At 41.0% G+C, this 26,651-nt stretch overlaps 1 protein-coding gene across 1 annotated transcript in view; it reads left to right on the forward strand.

Annotated features, from left to right (window-relative positions):
- Positions 1-5,888: 5,888 nt before the first annotated feature.
- The window catches only part of LOC129770127 (ras-related protein Rap-2a), a 500,200-nt gene continuing 479,437 nt past the window's right edge, over positions 5,889-26,651 (forward strand). Inside the window, exon 1 of the mRNA XM_055772772.1 lies at positions 5,889-6,607. The gene's annotated coding sequence lies outside the window, so the exon portion shown is untranslated. The remainder of the gene's footprint in view (positions 6,608-26,651) is intronic.

A 26,651-nucleotide genomic window follows, 5' to 3' on the forward strand; every position in this document is an offset into this window, starting at 1 on the left:
AGCGCCCTCTAGTCCAAAACCATGAATACAATAAAAAAAACGAATGCAATCGATAATTTCGAAAATAAAATCCATTTTTTTGCAAGTTCAATATTTTTTAATAAAAAGCTAGCTCATTGGCTTCATTTAGATATGTCGATAATCCAAACCGGCTCAGTGGTTCTGAAGTTAAGAATTTTTGAAAAAAGGCAGTTTTAGGAAAAAGTGCGGAAAAAATATTTTTCGGACCACCCTAAAATGGAAATGGTCACCCTAACGAAAAAATAAAAAAATACGGGTCTAATGTTTCGCGATAAAGAACAAAACTACCACTTTTCATCGAAATCTGAGAACCACTATATCGGTTTGGCATGGTATGGCTGTATATATGCAAAATATATTAGGCTGTCAAAAAAGTCCTGCGGTATTTTTTTTGAATTTTCATTTGTTCATAAAATTAGTTACAATCATCTGTTTTAAGTCAAATATGCGCCGTTTTGTTTGATGACTTGTTCCCAACGAGATGCCAACTTCATAATACCCCTGTTATAGAAGCTCGCTTCCTTATTGGCAAAAAACTCGGATAGCCAATTTTCACAGGCCTCTTTTGTGGCTAACTTCTGACTACCTAGCTCGTTCGCCATGGACAAAAACAGGTGGTAGTCACTTGGTGCAAGGTCCGGACTATACGGCGGATGCAAAAGAACCTCCCATCCGAGCTCCCGGAGCTTCTGGCGCGTCACCAAAGAAGTGTGTGGCCTGGCGTTGTCCTGATGGAAGACAATGCGGCCTCTGTTTATCAAAGATGGCCTCTTCTTCATGAGTGCTACCTTCGAGCGGTCCAGTTGTTGGCAGTACAGGTCCGAATTGAGCGTTTGGCCATAGGGAAGCAGCTCATAACAGATTATTCCTTGACAATCCCACCAAACACACAGCAGAACCTTCCTGGCCGTTAATGAGGGCTTGGCCACCGTCTGAGCCGCTTCAGCGGGCTTCGACTACGACCGTTTGCGCTTCACGTTGTCGTAAGTGACCCACTTTTCATCGCCAGTCACCATCCGCTTCAGAAACGGGTCGATTTTGTTGCGATTCAGCAGCAATTCACATGCGTCGATACGGTCAAAGATGTTTCTTTTTGCGTCAACGTGTGTGGCACCCATACATCGAGCTTCTTTGTGAATCCAAGTTTCTTCAAATGGTTAATAACGGTTGAAGGGGTTGGTATCCCCAGCTCTTGGCCGATGCTACGGCTGCTATTATGCTGGTCTTTCTCGGCTAATTCAGCGATTTTGTCGCAATTTTCGACGACAGGCCTTCCGGAGCGTGGCGCATCTTCGACGACATCTACACCAGAACGAAAACGTTGAAACCATCGTTGTGCGGTGGAAATGGAAACTGTATCGGGTCCATAAACTGCACAAATTGTATTGGCAGCTTGAGATGCATTTTTGCCTTTGTCATAGTAGTACTGTAAAATATGTCGGATTTTCTCTTTATTTTGCTCCATATTTGCGACACTATAACTCACGAACGACTTAATCAAACAAAACACTGTCAGGGACTATATTATAGCGCGCAAAAATACCTTTCCAACAAGCTATAGTATGACTCGATACAATGAATACAACACGAAGCGCAGATTGCTTTACCGTTATATTCATCACCAGGACTAGCGGATCATAATTAAGCGGATTTCATTCGGTCAGCTTCTCTAGCAAAGCGACGTTAGAAAAAAAACGTCTCCAAAACATTTCATTCTGCTATGTATGTACGTATCGAAATTCGCCAGTGTCGAATTTTGCTCCCACATTAAAATCTTGGAGTGAACTAAGCGTTATTCGTAGATTGTTTATATTCTGTCAGGTTCTGATACCTTGGAATATAAGATGCAATGGTCAATTAAAAAATGTAGTTCGTTCATTTTATAAGTTTAATTATTTTTGCTTTTGATAACAATACCTTTTTCATAGTGTTGGTTATCATAAGAAAAATAACACTCCTGATCATTGGATCCTTTTTGACATTTCAATTGGATCTTTTTAGACAGCCGTTTTGATTCAGTCCGCACTACCTAGGTCTGTCCAATCAGCTAAATGTCGCATCAAACGTAAATTACTGTATAAGTTGTCCTAGAATATAGAAATACCGGCACACGTATTAATCCAATAATTAATTATTTTTCTCAGTGTAACTGAAGGAAAATTTAAAACACATTTGATTGTCTGACAGCAATGAGGTACATAGGGGGTCTTCGTAGCCTAATTGGTTGCGTGTCCGCTACTAAGCGAACGATCATGAGCTAATAACTCAGGGCCCCTCAACTGACCATCTTTGTGTGTTATTCTAGCTACTACGTCCACGCAACAATCATCATGTGTCGGTAATCCCAGTCCCTTACCGCTCACATTACGATCTGCTGCATCGGTAATTGGTGCTAATTCTAACACAGCAATGGAAGCCTCATATCAGCAGTCCCGTTGTGAACAGTCCAACTGTGAACATTCGAACAATAGGAATATTCTAACGCCGAAAAAGGCGGCATGTGTTGTGTATCGATAGAAATGGAATACTCGGCATGTGTTGTGTATCGATAGAATTGGAATATTCTTAGGCCTAAACAGCTACTGTGTTATACATAAAAAAAACAAATGTTTATCGATGGATAGGAATCTTAAGCCTAAATAATATACAACAATAGTTATCTTAACATAAAAATGTATACGAATAAATTCGGCTCTGTGACAGCTGAATTGCTAAATGAGCCTAAAGGCTGATTTAGACGATGCCAGTCAGCGCTCTAGTTGAAGTATCCAGTGAATAGAGAACAGACACTCTGTTCAAGATTTTTTTTTTTATCTGTATTATAGTGATTTTCAACTCATTTTGGCTGGTTCGTCACTTGTACTTCCATTTTTGGAAGAATGTCGGGAGTGAGAATTGAACTCGTGACCTTCAGCGTGAGAGGCATGGATGTTACCACTATGCCAGATCGCCTCCTGTTCAAGATAGAAGCCAATTACTTGTTCGATACTGGTACAAGTAACATGGACAGAGTGTCTGTTCTCTGTTCACTGGATACCTCAACTAGAGCGCTGACTGGCATCGTCTAAATCAGCCTTAATAATCGGATGGGATAAAAAAAAATGACGTACATATGAGGTGGAGCAGTAGGCAGAGTATATTTGCATTGGTAAACAAAATATGGTGTTGTCATTATTTGCATTCAATATGGAATGTATATGAAAGAGACAAAACAATATTTAAATAACTCACAATTTGATGATGTCAGGAGCCAAAATGCTCATGAAATCTTGTAACTGATTGTTTTTCAATAGATGATAATTGTATTGTGACTTACTTCCATCATTTAAGAAGCAAAAACGTCCAGAGAACAGGCTTATTCTTTGACCTCGGAAATAGCAGAATTTTCAATGAAATGTTGCTTAATTGTAAACTATTCTTCTTAAATCACATACACCTGTACTGGGAGCCTTCAAAATATCATCATATCACCAAATTTGTTTGTTTCTATGAAGGCGGGAGAGTGAAAATGACACACAAAAATACCACTTTTGTTCATCTTTTCCGACATAATTTCATAAATATCCACTGCACACTGTCACATTATACGCATATTCGGTGGGAACTCCACGCAAAGATCTGTTTTTAGTTGATAAAAAACTTGCCAAAAAAAAGCGTTTTCACATGGAGGTGGAATGCAATTAAATATAAACACAAATATCGACGTCACAATATGAAAAGTAGCTAGGCAGCGCATGCTATCACGCACACTACGCTCGCAAATTCTGCCATCTGCTCCACCTAATAATCCTTCTCATAGGTCTGACACAAGGCGCCTCTATATATACCAGGTGAAACAATCATATGAAATGCACTTTCAGCCATATTGGAATTGCTGTCGGTATTGTTTACAAACAGTTGCCGGCAGCTCTCTACAAACTGCCACGACGCTTATTCGAACGATGCCTACTATGTTCGACTTTCGCGAATTTATGTGAAAAAGAAGGGATGATTTTGTAGAATTTCATTCTCATCCAATTCATCCACTACTCTCGCATGTGAAAATGCAATAATGGCGTATCCTAGCAATAACAAAACAAACAACCCCCGCTCCACAAACCGTAATCCCCTTCTTAATGAAGTGATGTTGTTGCTGTACCTGTTATACATCTAAGTGGTGCGGACTCAATCCACATCATTTTCAAGCAAATTCATGCATGTTTTCAAGCGATTTCTTGCAATAAATTCTTAGACCACCAGAGATGCCAGATTTACAAATATGTTTGTGAATTTACAGACATATCTGTAAAACACTTTTTATTTTTGTTGTAGACTTTGGATATAACAATATTTCACAGGTTTTTGAAAAATAAAAGGGCTCTATTCATCACATCAAAGATATTTGACTCACCATATGCCATTTTTCCATAGTTTTAATACAGAAAAGTTATTATATTTAGTTTATATCAATACACATGACGTTAGACCAGCGATACTCAACCTGCGGCCCGGCAGTCTTTCTGGTTGGCCCATCTGGTGTGTATGAAGTTTGGAGCTCATACACATAAGTACTTTTGCCCTGACATAATTGCAGACGAAAGAGAGGATACGGTTACTCACAATTAATGAAAAATTGCATTCTCTGCAGGTAACGAAAAACCTTGAACGAAAATTGTCTCTGATAATTATTTTTTGTTCTAGAAATAGCATCTCTGATATCGAGATATTTTATGTAAAAAATTCTCAGCTTCCAAGAAAAAATATAAAAAAATATAGCGCCCCCTAGTCCAAAGCCATTAAAACATTAAAAAACGACTACAATCAATAATTACGAAAATAGGATCCATATTATCTGCAAGTTCAATATTTCTCAATTAAAGCTTATTGGCTTCAATTTGATATGTCGATCATCTAAATCGGTTAAGTGGTTCGAAAGTTATAAATTTTAGAAAAAAGTCATTTTGGGAAAAAGTGGAAAAAAATGATTTTTTGGATCACCCTAAAATGGAAATGGGCACCCCAATGAAAAAATAAAAAAATACGAGTCTAATGTTTTGCGATAAAGAACAATATTACCACTTTTGACGAAGATCTGAGAACAAAATACAATCTTACGTGCATCACGATGTACAAAGTATTCATGAATATGTGAAAATTAACGTTAAAAGACATTTCTATAGATCTGCACACTTTTATAGACTTTTCCACATTTTTAACAGACATTCACATGTTTTTACAGACTTTTTTTAAAAATAATCTGGCATCTCTTCCTTCCACTTTTTATCGAATATTTTCAAATCGCAGGAGTAAACATTTACGTGACTCTGACTTCGTTTGTTTTTATTTCGTTCGAAAAAACGTTATATCAAAGAGAGGGGACATTAAAAAGGCGTAGCTCAGTGAAAGGCTGAGATGCTCTTTCAGAGATACAATGGTTAATCAAACAATTGACGGAAAAATGTAGTTCGTTCATTTTGTTATTTTAATTTTTTTTGCCCCTGACAACAATACCTCTTTTATAGTGTTGATTATCATAAGAAAAATAACACTCCTGATCGTTGGATCTCTTTTGACATTTCAATTGGATCTTTTTTGACAGCCGTTTTGATTCAGCCCGCACTACCTAGTTATACATTTATACAAGCGCCTTGGTCTGACAGTTCTCCTAAATCGAAGTCAACTTCACTCGAAACTAACGTAACGTCATGGGCGTTACTTCGCGCAGTCATATCACATCCACACATTCGCATGCTCGAGGCTCCGAAAAACAAACCACAAAAAGCTACAGCCGAAGATTCAAAACACACTACCACTATCGCACCCGATCATCGCTCACTTATCGGGTGTGTATTGCGATGTGCGAAGCGAGCCGAACTAGGGAGTGCGAGTTAGTGCGAGTTAGTGCGAGTTTTGTCGTCGTCGGTGCTGCTGTTCTCCTGCTGTAAGTTGAAGCGTTGTGGCGTTGTGTGCTGATCCGTTTACACTTTTCCCCCAAGGGCTACTGCTGTGTATTTTGGTGTTTCACCGCTGCCAGAAGGGACGGAATTTTGTACTATATTGTGAGTGGGTGGAAGCGGAAGTTTTGGTGCATATCGAGAGTTACTGTTTGTGGCCCATGTTGGCACACGGTGGGAAATTTACCACGCAAATATGCGAATGAGAGAAGATTTTTCCCGAATGTGATTTACGCTGCGATTCATCAGCTTGATATCGCTTCCAGTGAGGAGTGTGCACAGTGCAGTTGGAAAAGTGTTGAAACGCACAGATTTTTGTGATACCGTGTGGAGGCGGAGAAAAAACAAGCAGAAACAAGTTTGGATGGAGGAAATGATTTTTGTTATTGTTGTTCGATGGTGAACTGAGTGTTTTGAGTGCTTTCGAAGTTTGGTTGAGGATATCGCTAGCGGCATCAGTTCGGCGAGACATCCTTTGGATTTGAGCAAAAAGGCGTTTCATTGCGGCTCCTTGCAATAGAAGACTTTTTGCGGAGAAACAAGGAGAGTTGGATGGTTCCTAGAAAACCGAAACAAGGGAATCCTTCAAACAACGGAGAGACTGAGGTTACATCTCCCTGTGTGAGAGCAAGAAAGAGATAGCTCTTCCAAAAGTAAGTTTTGCCTTTTCACTGTCATCATTGATCATCATCGTTTGTCAGCGGGTATATTGTCATTATACATACGGGGTATTCTTCCCAAATATGTTCCCATCCAGCTGTTGCTTTCTCACTCTCGCCCTCTGATAGGGAGTGACAACAGAGGAAACAGTGTATATCACGAACACTAGACGAATCAAATTCAATCCAAAGGGGGCCTTTCTTCTGGTTGTGGGAATTTCGAACCTCGCGGAATCATCGACTCGACAACAACGACGACGAAGTCCGACAGTAGTAATTACTTGTCGGGGTCGTTGCCGAAGCAACAATTCCACACAGATCACACGATCCGATTGTGGACACGGTGATGGCGACGGATTGGTAGCAATCATTGCCGATATCGGCTGGCAATCAGTAGCCGTCGGCACCAATACCAGCGCATATCGATGTAATAAATTCGTCTGGAACCCGAACGCAGCGGAGATGACGATGATGGTTATCATCGCACACCAGCACCGTACCTTAGTGTGCGCGTGGGGATCGAACGCGGTCATCACGAATCGCAACAGTGATTGGTGTGGATGTGTGTGCGCGTGCGGTGGGCAAAAATCTCCAATCGTGCATTAACTGCATGCGTGTGCCTACTTTGTTTTGGCTGGGTGTGTGTGCGTTAATGTTTGCGTGCGTTTTTTTTTTGGTCCGTTACTTCGTGTTTGTGTCTTTTCTTGTTTTGTGGGTGCGAGACAAGAAATGTTGAACCAAAGCAATCAACGGAAGGCAACAAAAACAACAATTATGATGGAAATTACACACATATCTTCTTCTGTGAGAGAGGAGCAAAAAAAAAGGTTTTGCACTGACTGTTGCAGCAAATTGCTTTTTTTCTCTGCTGGATGACGGGTCTTCGCTTGTCACGAGATACGATAATTGTCATAAATGTGAACAGAATCGATGGGCAAATGGTGATTTCCGGAAGGTTTTGTGTGACTGTATAATTATAATTCTATGCTGATACCAGTCGACATGCCTGCAGATAGCATTCAGAGTTGATAAACTAACGCCAGATGGTGGCGCAAAGTAAGAAGGAATGATTGATTAGATACTAGGGGAATAATATTACTATTTGTAGAAGAAATTAGGAGCACCATTTTTTGTTCAGTGTGAAACAAAAATATCAGATGACGCAGGTAAACGTCGAGGCCAGATGATCAACCAAAATTATCTGAAAAATTGATAAAGTAAAATGTAAAAGACATTTTTGTTTGAATGATTTCCTGTTTATTTTTGTTCAATGTGATCGAATAACGCTCGACCTCGAAGCGAACCTTGTGGAATTAATGCATTCATCTCGGTAATCGGAAATTGCATCGTGATTGTAGATTGATGAAAAATTCTGCGGTACAATGAGGAACAATTTGGATCCGTTAATGTGTCTTTGTTTAGCTTTGAAACGTTTTCAGCAACAAACAAACGTCTGCAGGAACTTTTGTTAATTCGTTCAGTTAAAAGCTTGGGGAGCACTGTTCTACTTTGAGATGGTTTGATTACGAGCTACTGAATCCTGATTAAACCTGCTAAATACTGGACGATACCGCCAATAAATGATCGATTTGAATCGAGATTTAGGTGGAAACGACCAGAGTACCAAAAAAGGCTGCGCAAAGGGATTTTATTGCATAACTAGCTGACCCGGCCAAAGTTTATTTTTCGTATCGCAGAACTGTTCATTGATTGATTTTCTGATGTACCCTTTAAAATTACCTTTCACTATAAAATTTCAGTACTTCTACAAAAACTTGTCATTATAATGTCAGATTACTTTCAGACACAATTCTCGTTCAAGATTTTCCAACCACTTGCAAATAACATGTTTCTGCGTTACATGGAATAAATGTTTGATACAGAAAATATGACAGAGTGAAGACAGCCTCAAATCGGACAATTTCTTTCTCGAGTTATGCTCTTATCGACACATTCGACAATCCATTTTCATTTATATAGATCACGGGTGGCCAAACTTTTGGGCATTGCGGGCGACTAATTTTTCAAATGTTAGGTTGCGGTCTACCAACGTCGACTGTATCAAAAAGTCATCAGAACACAATTGGTGCTTGGTCTGTGCGACCGTATGCTCTAGTATAAGGAACCCTCTCATACTTATTATTAATGGAAAAACATAGGTCATTCTCATAATTATTCAATGATACATTATTCTATAAAATAAAAATAGTTATCGGTTACTAAATAGTTCGATAAGTAATACATATCAATGAATATAATTATTCAATGATACCTTATTCTATAACATAAAAATAATTATCGGTTACTAAATAATTCGATAAGTAATACTTATCAATCAATATCGTTGATGTTGTTTTGGGAAGTTTTCATTTTGTATGTTCACAAAGCATTCATTTCAAACAGTCGATCCGATTCTTATAATTATCACCTCGAGCAAATTTTTCATATGTTGTCAATCGATATAATCTTATCGAATTGAGTTTTTTCTCGAACGTGTTGCGAATTGCGTGTTTTGAAATGGCCGAAATTTTCCCAGAGCAAAATATCAGGGATGCAACAAGGAAACCAAACAGCTCGATAGCTTCACACGACTGTATATATGATAGCAAAATAGAATAACAAGAAGAACTTGCAGAAATGTTGGGAGTAACACAACAAGCAATTTCACATCGTTTGAAGCAACTTGGAATGATTCTAAATCAATGCAATTGGGTCCCATATGGGTTGAAGCCGAGAGACATCGAAAGGCGCTTTTTGATCTGCGAACAACTGCTTCAGCGACAGAAAAGAAAACGTTTCCTGTGCCTAATCGTGACTGGTGACGAAAAGTGGATACGGTACTAAAATTCTAAGCGTAAATAAGCTTGGGTTAAGCCCGGCCAGCCATCAACTTCAACCGCAAAACCGAATATTCATGGTTCCAAGCTTATGCTGTGTATCTGGTGGGATCAGCTCGGAGTCATTTATTATGAGCTACTTAAACGAAATTAAACTATCACAAGAGAGCTTTACCGGCAACAATTGATGCGTGTGAACCAGCTGTATGGCACCCGCCATGTTTTTGGTGCCAACATCTCAAACGTCAAATGTATTTGTTTTCTTCAAAACAGCGATTCGCGTTGACGGCATTGAGCTTTGTTTACTAGTTTAGGGGAGCGTCAAATAATAGCTGATTTTCAGTCGGAGTGAGCGTTTTCAAAATAAAAATTATGAATGAAAATTAGCTTTTCCATATCAAATTAGTATTCTGTTTAAATTAAAAACAGTTTTGTTTGCAGGTGGGGAAAAAGTCTCATACGAAAATTGTTTATGAAGACAATTTTATATTATAATGCAATTCAGCAACAATTTTGGAATTGTATGGCCATATGGTTGAATGGAAGTCAGAAATACGTGTTTCTAATAATTAAAAAACATAATGTAAAAATTTTCATTAAAATTTGAAAATTTGAAAACCGGCTCCGTGTCTGCTAATCTGGTAGAGATTACACTAACGAGTTTGGGACCCGAATTATGGCTTCTAATTTGATGTCGCCACCAGACGTCAACGTCATCGCGAATTACCAATTTACCACCATCTGACATTTCGTAATGTCAATGTTGAACTTTTACAGTAGAGCGATAGTGGTGGATTGGTAGCAATCGGTTGATCGGTTCGGTGATCGGTGAGTCACAGCATTGAGAGTGAAGCAACTTTTGTTATTGTGGAAAAAATAGAAGAATCCGAATTTCGTGTATTGATGGCAAAACTGCTTCAAATTTCTTCCGTATCCATCGTATTCTCCAGTTCTGGCCCCCAGCGACTATTTTCTGCTCGCAGACCTGAAGAGAATGCTCGCTGGCAAGAAATTTAAGACCGATGATGAGGTGATTACCGAAACTGAGGCCTATTTTGAGAAATATCTACTCATACAACTACAGTAGAACCCCGATTATCCGCGGAATAGTCGGGCAAGCTCATCAAGGATATCGCAATAAAGGACTAAAATGAGGTGCCAACACGAAAAAAAGATGTTCTATTATGAAAAATATGTTATCGCTACAGAAATTATTAAACCATCCATCTGTAAGGTCGTGTATTCTAGTGGCCGAATAATGTAAGAGACATGACCAAAAAAAAAAAAGAGCATGATCCTACCATTCACTGACAAATTTCGGGAAGGCCTATAGATTTACTATGGAACTCGCTGTCGCGAATAATCCGTACCGCGGATCATCCGCTCGCGGATAATCGGGGTTCTACTGTAATATGTTTTATTGCGGTTAGCATAAACACCTTATAAAATGATCACGACAAAATATGAAGGGATATTTAATCCATTGCGTTTGGAAGTGACACTATCCTAGACTAATTGGCGGGCGCCTAGGAACACCTACGCGGGCGACCGATTGACAGCGAACAACCGTTTGGCCACCCCTGATATAGATAGAAGACGATATAGGAGTGTGTTTCATCACATTAAAATCCATTTCCACTTTCGAACGAAGATCAATTTCGTTGCCGCAAACATCAAATGGGCTAACAACGCTTGTCAATATGCAATTCTAGAAAACATGCGAGTTGAATTTTTCGATTTCTCCCATTTTCCATCAGAGTTTTTCGAAAATTTATATGTGCATTATTTTTATGGGACCCCCTCTCCTTTCCAGAGGCCATACCATCATAGAAACATGTTCGTACCCAAAAACCTTCACATCCTATGTTACTTGAAATCTGTCTGTCGGACCCTCGATAGCAAACACGTTTTTTATTGTGTTAGCTTCAAGCTGAAATTTGTTTTAATTAGTTTTAATTCGTTTTCCAATCGATTGTTTTTACTCACAATTTTTAGTCCAATTCGTGTATAAATTCGTATTTCATTTAAATTATAAATGTATATAAAATATTCAACTCAATTTCAATTTTAACTCGTCGTCCTTTGTCTTCTAGTAAATGGTGTGGAATGTGTTATTATGGTGTATCGTGTATTGATCTGTCTTCTGTCAAATTCGATCCCAATTGGCGAGCTTTATTGTCACCCCTGTGGCTAATGTCAGCAACATCCCCCACCCCGTATTGCTGGTCAACTGAGCCAGCTATACAGTCATTGCCCACTTCAAGAACTACCAGTTTAGATACAGGTCTTTGAAAAATGCCATTCTTCGTTTGTATGTCAACTCTACGTACCCGCCTATCTTTTCCGGGGTAGACTTTGATCACCCGTCCCCTTGTCCAGCTATTCCTAAGCTCTTCATGAGCGGTTAAAACCAAGTCACCTATTGTCGGTGGTTCAATGTCTTTGAACCATTTGCTACGATTGGATATGCTCGGCAGATATTCCCTTATCCATCGTTTCCAAAACTGGTCAATAAGCAGTTGAACCATGTTCCAGTTGCTGCGTAACGTAGTGCGTTCGTCTGGCGTCGATTTCGGAGGCTGAATTATACCGGACGAGCTCATCAACAGGAAGTGGTTCGGCGTTAAAGATTCCTGGGATTCCGTTTCCAGAGGCATGTAGGTGAGAGGTCTGGAATTGACCATAGATTCGGCTTCGATTAACACAGTAACGAAAGACTCATCATCAGGTTTCCTGGCTGCGGATAGCGATATCATGGCTACTTTTATGGAACGAACCATGCGTTCCCATATTCCGCCCATGTGGGGGGCTGCAGGTGGGTTGAAGTTCCACTGAGTGGTTGTGTTGGTGAACGTATTGGCAAGATGTCTATTGATGTCGTTAATCTCTACTATCAGTTCCTTGCTTACTGCCTGGAAATTGGTCCCACAATCACTATAAATTTCTTGTGGCGCTCCTCTTCTTGCTATGAAACGTCGAATAGCCAGTTTGCAGGATTCAGCTGAGAGACTGTGTACCACTTCAAGATGCACCGCTCTGATGGTTAGACACGTAAACAAAGCGACCCAACGTTTAACATTGGATCTACCGCTTCGGATAAGAAATGGCCCACAGTAGTCGATACCGACGTAACTGAAAGGACGTACGTATGGAGTTGAACGGGCTACAGGTAAAGGAGCCATCCTCGGAATCTTCGGCGAACTCTTGTACACACGGCACCAAACACATTCTCTCGAGACTTTGCGTACTAATGCTCTCAAATTGGATACGTAGAATGTTTGTCGGAATTCATTCACCACTGTTTCGTTGTTGCTATGACCAAGTTTTCGGTGGTAAGAATCCACTAACAACCACGTTACGATGTGTGATTTCGGTAGAATAATCGGATTTCTCGCATTGTATGATATGTAAATTGCATTGTCGATTCGACTTTCAAAACGTATGACCCCATGTTCGTCAAGAAATGGAGTGAGTTTGTATAGGACGCTGCTTTTTTCCAACGACAACCTTTTGTGCCACGGTAACTCTATGTTCTTCATCAACTTTACTAGCTCGGATGAATAGCACTCTGTTTGAACTGCTCTGAATATAGTGACTTCGGCTCTTTGTAAGTCTTCCCTAGAAATGCTTTTATTTTCTTGATTCGAAGTTATACTCTTGTTTCTGCAACATCTGATAAAATAATGCACGAATGCTGCAGTGCGTCTTAGTTTTTCGTATTTGGAAAAGCGAGAGAAATCAAAAAGAGCAGAAATCACCTCGACGTGAGGACAATGAACCGTCCGTAACTCTTCCGAAGTTTCTATATTTCTTTTCTGGGTTGGCCACAAACTCTCATCGTCATACAGAAACTCTGGGCCATTGAACCAACGGGAAGATGAATTGTAATTAGCATTAGTCCACTTTGTGGCCTCATCCGCAACATTCTTTGAGGTTGGAACCCACCGCCATTCCGCTATGCTGGACTCACTGAGAATTTCTCCTATCCTGAACGCAACATACTGGCTGTAACGACGATGATCGGAACTGATCCATGAAAGCACGGTACTGGAATCGGTCCAAAAGTACCTTTTTGTTATGGTCAGGCTATGGTTTGAAGCTATTGTTTTGGCCAATCGTGTAGCGATAACGGCTGCTTGCAGCTCTAAACGCGGTATGGTGAGACTTTTCACAGGAGCCACCTTACTTTTAGAAGATACTAACATACATCGAATTCGTCCCCGATCGGTGATTCTGAAGTAGGCTACGCAGGCGTAAGCTGCTTCACTCGCGTCGGCAAATACGTGCAACTCTAACCTGTCATAGCTACATGGATCATACTCTGGGAAATAGCAGCGTGGTATTGTAATCGTTGCTAAATTCTCTAACAACGTCATCCATCGGCACCAGCGATTGTAGATATTGGGCGTGATTTTATCGTCCCAATCGATACCAGATTTCCAAACATCCTGAAGCATAGTTTTACCGTGTATTATAAACATGGCTATCAACCCTAACGGGTCGAAAAAACTCATAACGAATCGAAGAAGCTCTCTTTTCGTTGGAACCGTTCCTGATTCTGCGAGTCTCTCAAGGTCGTCCCGAAGTATAACGGTGAATCGGAATACATCTTCTTCTGGCCACCATACCATCCCTAACACTCGTTGGCATTCATTTTCTTTCTCGATGAAAAACTCTTTAGAATCTTCGTGTGTTGCATCGCCGATGTTTCGTGTTATTTCTTCGGAGTTCGACAGCCAAGTGCGCATCTCAAACCCTGCCATTGCATGAACTGTCTTCACCTCTTTCGATACCTGCAGTGCCTCTTCTACCGTGTCAAAACTGTCAAGGTAGTCATCCACATAGTGGTTTTGTTGGATGGCAGCTGATGCCCTCGGATATTTGTGTTCATATTCTTTGGCATTTATATTTTTCACGTATTGCGAACTACAAGGTGAGCATTTGGAACCGAATATGGCCACGTCCATGACGAAAATGTCCACTGGAAGTGTAGGACAATTTCTCCATAGGAACCGTTGCGAAGAGCGATCGTCTTGTTGAATTTGGATTTGGTGAGACATTTCTTTTATATCCGCTGCTACCGCTATTCTACGTTGACGAAAACGAAATAGCACTCCTAGCAGAGAGGAGAGAAGGTCTGGACCTGTCAGCATCATGCTATTGAAGGACACATTAGCAACTTTAGCAGCTGCATCCCAAACTATGCGAACTTTACCTGGTTTTTTAGAGTTTACAACAACACCAAGTGGGAGATACCAGATACGGCGAGGATCAACTCTCTTTGATTCGTCCTCTGTCAGCTTATGGGCGTAGCTCTTTCGTTGATAGTCTGCGATTTGACTGCGAACGATGTTATACAGATCAACGTCAGCTGCTAGTCGACGCTCGGCCATTGGTCTGCTATCCGGAAATTCTACCACATCATATCGCCATAGTAATCCGGTTTCAAAACGACCAGTTGATGTACGCTTTGTTGTTTGCACGAGGATCTTTCGGGCACGTTGATCATCGTCGGACTCGATTATTGTTATGGATGTTGTTCCACATCCATCTAAGGAAAAGAAATTCTGCACTAATTGATGCAGGCTTTCGCTGGAATATTATTTGCAGACGTGAACATGTTGTGCTCGGCTTATCGTACGGTTGTTATTATTTCCATACACTGACCAGCCCAGCCTAGTTTTCGCTGCTACCGGATCATCAATTCGTCCTTCCCTTACCTTCAGACTTGTGTTCAATGATGCATTGTTCAAGCCTATCAACAAACGAGGTTTAGCATTGCAGTAGTTTTGCATCGGAATCCCTTTCAAATGTGGGTATGCATTTTGCATTTTGTCAAATTCGAGCGTTTGCGATGGTAGATCTAAATCTGCTACTGTATGGACATCCTTTAAAGGAAACAGTTTACTACTCCCACGCGCGCTGATTTTAAGCTGTATGAGCTTCGAATTCATTTCTGATCGCGTCACATTACCAGTCCATTGCATACATAGTGGGACAATAGGACCAGAAAGTTCAAGCTGACGAACCAACTCATCGTCTATTAACGTTAACTCAGATCCGTCGTCTAGGAACGCGAACGTATCTATCGATGTTTTCTCTCCGTGAATAGTTACGGGTAATAATCGAAATAAAATTGAATTTCCATGTTCTTTATGAATCGAAACTGTACCAGAGGTTTTGGCTGGCACAACTGATTTTGATTTTACGTTCAGTTTCGTGCTATGAAGAAGCTTATGATGTCGATATTCGCAGCCGTCAATTCCACAAACATTGGATTTGCAGGGGCGTCTACCGTGTGGAATAAGGCAACGTCGACACATGTGTTTTTCCTGAACTATTTTCCAGCGAGCATTAACGTCCAACTTTCGGAATTCGAAACAATCTTTCGGTTTGTGTTCCGCTTTGTTGCATACTACGCATTCTATACGTTGCCTTGAATCGTTGACGGAGGACGTTGATGGCGTATTTGACTCCGCACTATCAAACGCATGTACGTTAACATACACCTTCTCTTTATGTCCTTTCGATTCCTTTTGACCGCTCATTCCAGTAGGCGTCACCACGCTGCTTACCGCTGCCACCAGAGATGACATGAATTCGCCAAATGTGCTTAGATCCGGTGATAAAATTTGACGCTGGTACAGTGCCCAATCCAAGCGAACGTTGGCTGGCAATTTGTCTACTAGCTCCTGCATTAACGAAGGATTTTGAAGATAACTGTTCATTCCGACTGCCTTTAAATGAGCGCATAGATTTTGCACTACAAGTCCGAAATTCACTAAACTCTCCAGCCTGTCTGCTCTTGGTGATGGTGTAGTTCTCACTTTTGTCACTAGTATACTCGCGATAAGTTCGGGCCGCCCGTATAGTGTGTAAAGTGTTGACAGAACTTGCGACAGTGTTGAGGGATGTAATAAAAAACTCTTCACTGCCTCAAGGGCGCTGCCTTTTAGACAGCGTTGTAGCCTTATAATATTCTCAGAGTCGGAATAGCCGCACAACTGAGTCGAGTTATTATAACTTGTTATAAATATTGGCCAATCCGTTGGATCACCACTGAAATTTGGTAATTCCTTTGATGCTACGTGACGAGCAGCTAGCTGTTGTGACGTAGGACCAGTTATAACAAAAATTCGTTGATGGTGCATCCGGAGCAAATGATGCCGATACCATAGGTGATTGGTAGCTGGAAACTGTAACCGCAGAAGGGCGGTTCAGTTCAGAACGGTGATAATGAGACTCGTTATGCCGAATGTCTCGCACAGTTGTTTGATTGACAGTAGAGGACGGGTGTACATTTGTGAGTTCGATATGTGGTGTAGAGTAAGATAATGGTTGACAATTGTATGTTAACATTGGTTGACCAACATTGACATGACTATCTCTGGCATATTGAGTGTACTGACCTGTATTTTGAATTTCATATACTGGTTCATATGGGCCTACCTCTTTACGATATACTTCACCAATAATAGGTCTTGGGTTATTTGTTGGTGGGGGATGTGCAACTAAAAATGTATGTTGTTGTTCCGCTCGTGAATGAACTTCCTTCCTCTGCTGTAAAATCCCGGACCGATGGAATGTCGTTGGTAGAAGTGGCAATAGCGATGGGTGATCCCGTGCCGAAGAACGAACTTGTGATGGGTAATAATTCTGCGTTGATGAAATCATCTGTGGTTGAGGCTGCTGCTGTTGAATCTGCCCTGTCGGGTGAACTGGTGACTGCTGTTGATCCGGCATCGTCGAGCCAACTGGTGGCTGGTGTTGAATCTGCACTGTCGGGTGAACTGGTGGCTTCTGTTGATTCAGCATTGTTGGGCGAACTGTTGGCTGGTGTTGAATCTGAATCGGTTGAAGAACTGGTGAATTCCGTTGAACCAAAGTCGGTTGATTTAGCTGATGTGGTTCCTTCTGTTGTTCCGATGTTATCTGCACTGGTTGCTGTGATGAATCGAGACGTACTGCTTGATGCTGAGATTGTTGATTTTCGGCGTATATGAGAAGCTTCGGAGAGACATTCGTTGTAGTGGGCACACTTTCAGCAAACGTCGGGATAACGATCTGATTTACTGCGACGACCGCTTCCGAGGACGTATTTTGCTGTACGTCTAGCCACTGCTTCACTTTATTAATGCCACTCCTGCGACTGCTGAAGCTTTTCTCAATTACGTCGTCATCTATGAGACTCTGCATTACTTGGAACTTTTTTGCCAGATATTCCTCTTCCACAGTTTCCTTTTCCTTCCTCATCTTGTCTTTCAGAGCTTTCTCCTCTTCCAGCCGCTGAAGCTCTAAATTAGCCCTTGCCGCCTTAGCACTTGACGAGGAATACACCGCGTACAGATGAAACTGCTTCGCTGTATGGATTCATCTACTCCTGCACACGAGTAGTGATACCATTTATGGCATTTTTCACACTCTACCATATCTTCTCTTGAATCCGGATCTGTACAGGCATTACAGTTCCGCGGAGATGCTTCGAGGTTAGGTTTCGCCACATTCTTTGGAATTGCGCCCTTATTAGTTCTCTTCGAAGACATTCTCGTGTCGTGTTCTGACTGACAACTCGTGGTTACCTGATTACGATCGGTTTACTCGAAGAATATAAAAATTCTTGAAGATTTGTTACTTCAAATCTGTCTGTCGGACCCTCGATAGCAAACACGTTTTTTATTGTGTTAGCTTCAAGCTGAAATTTGTTTTAATTAGTTTTAATTCGTTTTCCAATCGATTGTTGACGTAGGACTACGTCTAACCGGAAGATATAGGGGGTGAAATGGAAATCTAGGCACTGAACAAGTAGGAAAAAATGCAAGATTTGGAACGCTTATAACTCGAGCATTTCTCAATAGATCGCAAAGGTTTTTGCATCAATTGATAGGAAATATATCTACGCATCTATCATAACGAATAACATTACATTTTTCTTGAGATAAATAATTGAATAATTGTGAAATATCAAGCATTGTCCAAATGCACTATGTGCCCATTTTTGATTGGTCCATTTTGTGCTCCTCAAATCGTACCGACCAAAACGGGCAACCAGAGCAGCAGCGAAATACAATGAAGCACGATTGGAAAGGAAAAAGAAAAAAAAATGAACGAAACATTGGTCGCAGTCTCACACATGCGTAATTCTCGAGCCAGCTTAAAAATCCCCGCTCCGCTGCCGTAACGATCACATTCTTTGTGTGGACACCGACTGGACAACATCGTTGCTGGACGGGCTGGACGGCGAGGGATCGAGTGCCTTTCTCAAGGCAAGAGGGCGGAGGTGGTAGCGCTGGAGTAGAATAGAGTAGAGTTTTCAAAGGGCCTTTCTCAAGGCTAGAGACGAATGAACTGCAAAAGTTTAAAGTCTCTATAATACAATACCTTCCTTCCTTCCGTAATGATCATTCTCATCTAAACCGTACACCACATCGGTTCGCATCACAACACATCAACAAACCAACCCAAGCAGCCATGTCTGGACATGGTAAAGGAGGAAAAGTGAAGGGAAAGGCAAAATCCCGCTCGAATCGTGTTGGTCTGCAATTTCCCGCAGGTGTTTTCGCCGATTGCACCGCAAGGGTAGCTAGGCCGAGCGCGTTAGTACCAGAGTACCAGTCCACCTAGCCGGCGTTATATAGTTTCGGCCGCCGAAGTGATCGAGTTAGCTGGCAAAGCTGCTCGCGACGATAAGAAAACCTGCATTCGGAACAGTTCGGTGGACATCAAGACAACAGGCAGTTGCAGCGAGAGGCGAGTGGCAAACGCAATCGCAAAACGGCATCAGGTAGCAGAAGAAAAAAGTTTGTTCTTTATACAAACTGCTTTGGTGGCAAATCCAGAATCCAGAAGCATCGAGGGCGTTCGAAATGGTTTTTTTCAAAACCACGAGTACTAAGTTTTCTAAATTGGAACCATTCCATGAAACAAGGCGCTTTTCAGGGCCATTAAACCTTCCAAAAAAGAGTTTAGGAAATAAAGTTCAATGCTTTCTAAAACATTATCCAAAATAATAATAAAACACAAACTGATGATTTCATAATTTGTTTGCCAGGATCTGATGAGTATGTGAATTTGGCAGTTGTTCTGAGCTTATTGATAGTTGGGGACTTTCCTGATTATTCAATTTTCACCAATTCTTAAATTGTTTCCAGATTGAAAGTACAGTAATTTACAATTAGTTCGACATTTAGCTAATTGGACGGACATGTAATGCGACTTATTTAGTTGGACATTTTTGTAAACATAGAGATCCAAATTATGACCCCACATTGAAAGTCGACACTGTACCACTGTCATCGCAAATGTTCAATTACAGGTTAAAATCGCCTCCAATGCGACACTGAGTGGTGGTAATGCGTCGTGCCATTGAATGTAATTCACTGTAAAATATGCCACAAGCTGGATGGGAAGAAATTTTCCAACTGTGAAAGCTGTGGCGAGTGGCAAACGCAATAGCTAAACAGGAAGGTTTAACCGAACAAGATGGGAATATCGAGTGATAACAAAAACACAACACCAAAGGTTCTTTTCAGAACCATCAACATATTCATAAAGAGTAAACAGTAAACTAATCCATTTTTCAGGTAGATAGGTAGGTATTCACGTAGGAGAAGAAAATAAAACAATATATTTAAAATATATATTTAACAAAAGCTGTCCCCTTTGTATAGTCCTACGTCACTCCGGTTATGTCCCCGACATTACCCACCCGTCTTTTTTTTTACTCACAATTTTTAGTCCAATTCGTGTATAAATTCGTATTTCATTTAAATTATAAATGTATATAAAATATTCAACTCAATTTCAATTCAACTCGTCGTCCTTTGTCTTCTAGTAGATGGTGTGGAATGTGTTATTATGGTGTATCGTGTATTGATCTGTCTTCTGTCAAATTCGATCCCAATTGGCGAGCTTTATTGTCACCCCTGTGGCTAATGTCAGCAACACCTAAATTTGGCTCCATTTTCTTGATTAGTTCTCGAGTTGTGCAGAAATTTGTGTTTCATTTGTATGGGAGTCCTCCTTTAGAGAGGGGGGAGGAGTGTCGAGCTACCATAGAAACGTTTATCGATCCCTAAAACCTCTATAGGCTAAGTTTGATTCCATTTGTTTGATTAGTTCTCGAGTTGTTCAGCACCCTCCTCCCAATCTTTAGAGGGCGTCAAACCACCATAAAAACATTTATTGCTCCCTAAAACCCCCATATGCCAAATTTGGTTCCATTTGCTTGATTATTTCTCAAGTTAGGAGCTGTCCACATACCACGTGGACAACTTTAGGGGAGGTAGGGGTTACGAAAATGTCCACGCATGTCCACGGTGAGGGGGGAGGGGATTTAGATAATGTCCACGTGCACACGTGAACTATATTTTTAAGCAAAACATTCATATTTATAGTCAAAATTCAATGAGATCTGCTCTATATTTACAAGATATTTTGAACTTTACGTTCACCCTGAATACTCTGTACTGAAATATAAATAGATTGAGTTGCCTGAGAGTGCTGCCCGGTCAGACATCCATATTTTTTCATATGGCAGGACTTCTTTCCGGAGATGTATATTCTGAAAGAAAAGCGCATGAACTGGCATCGATCAATTTATTTCAATCGGTAATAGAGGACCATGTATTCCGTCAGGATAAAGACACAAAGAATTTTGTAATTTTTGTAGTATGAAAAATCACGACTTATGTGCAGGTTTCGATTCAGCTTCTGCTCTTGATGACAAAACGTATTCGTATTTATTTTCCGAGAGCTCCCAGCTTCTTGCATGAGTGCACGGGTCGTTTCTGTGGAGATCTGTTCCTTGCAATGATGTTCTTCTTTATTGATATCTGGTAATTTTTGTAATACGCTTCTAGTGACTTGCAAGGTTGCAACATTTGCACAACCCGATTGGATTTGACGCTATCAGATGAATGAACGCAATATTGTGCTAACTTCAAATCCGACTCACGATTCGTTTCATAAACGCAACGAAAATGCATGACTTGACTTGGATGACACTAACGTTCCCAGTGGAACTTTAGGCTTCTCAACATAGGTATTACTTGCGTCATTTTTATTAGTAGTACTTATTTGAGATTTCTATGCCGAAGAACACGCCTTGAATGTATTCAGGAGTGTAAAGCTCTAGAATACGCGTGACCTCAGTGTAAATCGAACTCGCACCCCCAGCATGATAATTACCCCGATTCTGCATTTCGCCGGATTTGCATTTTGTTCGAAACCATCATTTCGTTCGAATTATAATTTCGTTTTCTCTATCTCGAATGTTTTGCCCATTTATTTTTCGAAGAGAAGCAGATCGAACGAAATGCAAAAACAACTCGAACGGAATACAGCATGAAATTCTATCAAGTCGTTCGAAATATTTCGAATCGATCGAAATACAGAATAGAGGTGAATGTGTAACGCTAGCCACTCGGCCACGGGAGCACAAAAATACATATTTATAGCAAATTGTGAACAGCAAATCATTTACAATAAGGTTGAGTTAAACAAATATTGGGCAAGTGAATATAACCCCGAAGCAGGTTCTCTGGGTCTGGTAAGACTGGAAGAAAATCTGCATTATGAGCTTCTACCATACAACTAGTCTCGATGAATTCCAACAAGTACTGCTCGCAGCTGGACGTATTAGAATCAACGATCTAGAACGCTTCAAGAGCGCTTCTAAAACTCCACCCGCCTTACTCACCAGATATTGATTATCAATCTGTTAAGATTTCTGTAAGACAAGAAAATATTTCGCAATCCGCGACCATGAATGTACATAAATGGATTCTGAGACATATAACGTTCATATTGGAATTTAAAAAAAATTAATGGAAATTATGACTTGGTTTTATTTGATTACTTGAAACCCGTAGTCCTGACCTCGACTGAACTGCTATGATATTACCGCTAAAATTGATTATTATAATATAAAATGATTATTTGACATAACCTTCCTTGAAAATTTTTCACCACTCGAAAATAAATATAATTTTAAATTACATAGAATACATATTTGATACGAAGAAGTAAATTTTAATTAACAATTTTTATTTTCAAAGTGTGTTCAATCCACCAATTCATTGTCATTATCCCTTCCTAATAACGAAGCACAAAGTTTAATGCAGTCAATACAAATAACGTTTTTTCGTTTGACAATTCGGGTGTGTTGAACGATCCAAAACTAACAATACATTACAACATTTAGACGATTTGAACAGCACGATGATATCAACGTCGGCGAATTAAAAGCATATCGTTACTAATAAGGCTATTCATTCTATTAAGAAAACATGTAATAGAAAATTGAAACAAACTTGAAATTAGATTTAAGCGATTCTCTTCATTTTCTTCCAAAAACTGGAAAAATGTCCACGTGAACAGCTTATGCAGAAATTTGTGAATCATTTCTATGGCAGCCCCCCTCTTAGAAAAGTGGGAGGAGTGTTGAACCACCTTAGAAATATTTTTTGCCTCCTAAAACCTCCACATGCCAAATTTGGTTCCGTTAGCTTGATTAGTTCTTGAATTATGCAGAAATGTATGCTTCATATGCTTCAATGGGTCGATGAATGATTTGCTTCTAAATAGGAACATTCCCTTTGGCGTGGCATCCACAAGTTGTCAGAGAGATAGGGGAAATATTTCATTATAACGCTTTGTGGTCTTATTTAATATGAGTGTCGTACTGGTCGGTATTAATTTCCCTTGAATGAGTAATGATGATTCTATTATGATTATGATTATGAAAGATAAACAATTTATTTATTTTTTGTGAACTTTATATATGTATTTACTGAACAATGTGCTTTAATGTGATGTGTAATAATCCCCATGGCCTAGTGGTAAGCGTTGCGCTTGCCAAGATGGGGGCTTCGGGTTCGATTCCCGTTCGGGTCAGAAATTGTAGCATCATAGATCGTTTTCCTGACTTGCACTGGTAAAGGGGAACTGTCTAGGGTGTGGTGGGATGAGCATTGGGCATTGCCAGACCCCAAGAAAAGCCACAAAAACCCGGAAACAGCTCCTCTAAGCGAATTGACGCCGCTACAAGCGTCTTTGCCCAGTCCTGGTGGTACTCGGGACGTAAAGCAGCAGTATCACGATGGTCCTCCTGCGAGATAGTGGGGTTGGTCGCAGGCCTTGGAAGCCGCACCAGTAAAACACCAAGCAACGAACGATACACAAGAAGATTTGAACCGGACTAATCAACACAGACCCAGGCGACGAAAACGGACTAACGATTGGAAACTCGGGACGTGGAATTGTCGATCTCTCAATTTCATCGGAAGTACTCGTGTGCTTTCCGAACTATTGAAAAACCGTGTTGGAGAGAATCCACAGTACGAACATTTCGCGATGGTCATACCATCTACCAGAGCTGCGGCAACACTAACGAGCTAGGTACAGCTTTCTTCGTGATGGGCAATATGCAGAAACGAGTGATAGGTTGGTGGCCAATCAACCCAAGAATGTGCAGATTGAGGATTAAGGGCCGATGCTTCAACATCAGCATCATTAACGTGCATAGCCCTCACCTTGCAAGTCCCGATGATGACAAAGACGAATTCTACGCGCAGCTGGAACGCGAATACGAACGCTACCCAAGATCATCATCGGAGATTTCAATGCCCAGATCGGTAAAGAGGAGGAGTTCAAACCTGTAATTGGTATGTATAGTGAACACCAGTTAACAAATAAAAACGGCTTAAGACTCATCGATTTCGCAACCTCTAAGAATATGGTCGTACCTTCTTCCAACACAAATCCCTTCACCAATACACCTGAAGCTCACTCAATCAAACAGAATCTCAGATCGACCATGTTCTGATAGGCGGCCGGCATTTCTCGGACATAACTGACGTCAGAACCTATCGTGGCGCTAACATCAACTCGGACCTAGTGATGGTTAAGATGCGCCCAAAACTCTCCGTTGTGAACAACATTCGGTACCGATGCCCGCGACGGTACAATCATACGCTACTGAAACAAGCAAATGTCGCCGAAAACTACGCACATTCACTTGAAGCTGAAGTCCGAAAAGACTTCGTGCCGCGAGCAGAAATGTGTCGGAATAAGGATTGGGGTATACTGACGAACGAACGTGATGTGACCGAAAGGTGGAGGCATCACTTCGATGAACACCTGAATGGCGTACAGGCAGTGGACCAAAATGACGATGGAAGCGATTACGTTGGTGCAGTAAATAATGAAGATGTACCACCCCCAACGATAGGTGACGTAAGGAATGCTATTAAACAGTTGGAGAACAACAAATCAACTGGCAAAGATGGCATCGGAGCGGAACTTATCAAGATGGGCCCGGAAAAATTGGTTAGTTATCTGCATCGGCTGATTGTCAGAATTTGGGAAACAGAATAACTACCGCAGGAGTGGAAAGATGGGGTTATTGGCCTGAATGCCGCCTACAAAGTGCTTTCCCAAATCATCTTCCGTCGTCTATCGCCACTGACAAACAGATTCGTGGGAGGTTATCAGGCCGGCTTCATCGAAGGTCGGTCTACTACTGACCAAATCTTCACCTTGCGGCAGATCCTCCAGAAATGCCGTTAGTACAGAGTCCCCACGCACCATCTATTCATCGACTCTAAAGCCGCATACGATTCAATAACACGAAAAGAGCTATGGAGAATCATGGAGGAAAACAGCTTCCCCGTGAGGCTGACAAGACTGATTAAGGCTACGATGGATGGAATACAGTGCTGTGTGCGAATTTCGGGTGGATTATCTGATCCATTCGAGTCCCGCAGGGGGCTTCGACAAGGTGATGGTCTCTCTTGCCTACTGTTCAACATCGCGCTAGAGGGTGTTATGAGACGAGCGGCGTTTAACTTGCGTGGTACGATTTTCAATAGATCCAGTCAATTCATCTGCTTCGTTGATGACGTAGACATAGTCGGCAGAACATTTGAGACGGTAGCTGAACATTACACCAGACTTAAGCACGAAGCAGAGAGAATTGGACTGAAAATCAATGCGTCTAAAACCAAATACATGCTGGCTTTCGGATCCGAGCACGACAGGAACCGATTAGGTAGTAGTGTAATGATCGACGGCGATGAGTTCGAGGTAGTGGACCAATTTGTCTATCTTGGCTCAATGGTAACGTCTGACAATGTTAAGGGCCGCGAGTTCCGGAGACGCATCATCAATGGGAGTCGTATCTAATATAGTCTCCACAAACACTTAAGGCAAACAGACTTAGCAGTCGTGCGAAATGTTCCCTGTATAAAACGCTCATAAGACCGGTTGTCCTCTACAGGCACGAGACGAGGACCTGCGAGCACTCGGAGTCTTTGAACGGCGGGTGTTAAGAACCATCTTCGGTGGTGCACAGGAGGACGGCGTATGGAGGCGAAGGATGAACCACGAGCTTACGCGACTCACCGGCGATGCCAGTATCCAGAAAGTGATCAAAGCTGGAAGGATACGCTGGACAGGACATGTTGCAAGAATGTCGGACAACTATCCTGCAAAAATAGTGTTCATCGGGAATCCGGCTGGTACGAGACGACGAGGAGCACAACGAGCAAGGTGGTTAGACCAAGTGGAGCATGACATGGTGAGCACGGGGTGTCCGCGGAATTGGAGAGATATAGCCACGAACCGAGTTAATTGGAGAAAAATTGTGAATCAGGCCATGTTGTAAAGACGTTAAGCCAAAATAAAGAAAAAAATGTATTTATAAGCATATAAAAAATTATATTTCCCAAAGCACGAAGACGAATACGCTGCCTCGTGACTATTCTTTATCTTTCCACTCTAATAATCTGTTGTTTACACCGAGTACCGATATCTATTATTCAAAAGAGCTCCCTATTAATACGTAAACATGTCCTCTAGATAATAATATTCGTTTTCGAAGTGCAAACTGTTACATAGTTATTGAAAGTATATATTTTTCACGGTTCCTTGCTGTGATGGCTGAGAGCAGACACACGACCACAAACAGTTAATGTAATAAACGTGGGTTTTCTTAAAAAAATCCGGTTTCATACTTGTACACCTTGTATTGTTATGTTGAAACTATTAGATGTACTTTGCGAATTTTACGGTTTTATATTGTACGGCGAATGTCGTACTGCTCGAGGAGGTAGTACAGTTCATTTGATTGAACTATTTCATCGCATTGAAAATGTCGAAGTTTGTACCAAGAGGTTCAGGTTCTAGCCTACCCGCCATATTGC

The sequence above is a fragment of the Toxorhynchites rutilus genome, chromosome 2 (genome assembly GCF_029784135.1).
Source record: "Toxorhynchites rutilus septentrionalis strain SRP chromosome 2, ASM2978413v1, whole genome shotgun sequence".
NCBI lineage: Eukaryota > Metazoa > Arthropoda > Insecta > Diptera > Culicidae > Toxorhynchites > Toxorhynchites rutilus.